This window comes from Drosophila albomicans, unplaced genomic scaffold (genome assembly GCF_009650485.2).
Source record: "Drosophila albomicans strain 15112-1751.03 unplaced genomic scaffold, ASM965048v2 utg000363l_pilon, whole genome shotgun sequence".
Taxonomy (NCBI): domain Eukaryota; kingdom Metazoa; phylum Arthropoda; class Insecta; order Diptera; family Drosophilidae; genus Drosophila; species Drosophila albomicans.
Genome location: NW_026263640.1, coordinates 15,976 through 17,500, shown reverse-complemented (window position 1 = coordinate 17,500; position 1,525 = coordinate 15,976). Strand labels below are relative to the sequence as shown.

At 31.7% G+C, this 1,525-nt stretch overlaps 1 non-coding gene across 1 annotated transcript; it reads left to right on the top strand.

The window, feature by feature from the left end:
• Positions 1-35: 35 nt before the first annotated feature.
• LOC117577198 (5.8S ribosomal RNA) lies at positions 36-214 on the top strand. Its single transcript, XR_004573082.1, has one exon. It is a non-coding gene; the product is annotated as a 5.8S ribosomal RNA (ribosomal RNA).
• The last annotated feature ends 1,311 nt before the right edge of the window (positions 215-1,525 follow it).

The window sequence follows — 1,525 nt, the reverse complement described above, 5'->3', positions numbered from 1 at the left end:
TCTTGACGTAATGAAATAAAAAAAAAAAATTGTATCACTCTAAGCGGTGGATCACTCGGCTCATGGGTCGATGAAGAACGCAGCAAACTGTGCGTCATCGTGTGAACTGCAGGACACATGAACATCGACATTTTGAACGCATATCGCAGTCCATGCTGTTATGTACTTTAATTAATTTTTTAGTGCTGCTTGGACTACATATGGTTGAGGGTTGTAAGACTATGCTAAATAAGTTGTTTAAAATTTTTCGGAATTTTAAGCACATTGTATATTATTGGATAATATAAGTGTGAATCTAAAAAGTTCTCGCTTAAGATATTCATAATATGAATTAATAAATGAAAATACTAAAACTCTGTTGCATGAGAAATTTGAAGAATTATATGTTCTTTATTCATTTCAAATAATATTGAGGAATGTCTAGCATAAAATATATTATTTTATAAACTAGAATTGCCTCTTATTAACGAATATGGTATAAAGAATAATTTTGTGAATATTATGGACCTTCAAGAAAAAAATAGTATATTTCAAAATAGGCAGAGAATTGTCTATAAGTGTAATTAAACAACCTCAACTCATATGGGACTACCCCCTGAATTTAAGCATATTAATTAGGGGAGGAAAAGAAACTAACAAGGATTTTCTTAGTAGCGGCGAGCGAAAAGAAATCAGTTCAGCACTAAGTCACTTTGTCTATATGGCAAATGTGAGATGCAGTGTATGGAACGTCAATATTCTAGTATGAGAAATTAACGATTTAAGTCCTTCTTAAATGAGGCCATTTACCCATAGAGGGTGCCAGGCCCGTATAACGTTAATGATTATTAGATGATGTTTCCAAAGAGTCGTGTTGCTTGATAGTGCAGCACTAAGTGGGTGGTAAACTCCATCTAAAACTAAATATAACCATGAGACCGATAGTAAACAAGTACCGTGAGGGAAAGTTGAAAAGAACTCTGAATAGAGAGTTAAATAGTACGTGAAACTGCTTAGAGGTTAAGCCCGATGAACCTGAATATCCGTTATGGAAAATTCATCATTAGAATTGTAATATTAATCAATATTATTTAACTCGAATAGTGGTGTCATTTTCCATATAAGGACATTGTAATTCTAATTAGTGCATGTATTTGGAATTTATCAAACAATTTTGATAGAGTTATTTAAATTAGAGTGCTGCATTTTAACATTAAAATTAAATTTCAAAAATTTTTGATAAAGTGGCTGATAGATTATATGAGTACAGTGCGTTAATTTTTCGGAAATATATATAATGGCATGATTATCATGATTTTTAATGTTTATTATAAGCACTTGTATGATTAACAATGCGGAAAGATTCAGGATACCTTCGGGACCCGTCTTGAAACACGGACCAAGGAGTCTAACATATGTGCAAGTTATTGGGATATAAACCTAATAGCGTAATTAACTGACTATTATTGGGATTAGTTTTAACTATTTATAGTTGATTAACGCAATCCCGGGCGTCTATATAGTTATGTTAATAATATTTATACTT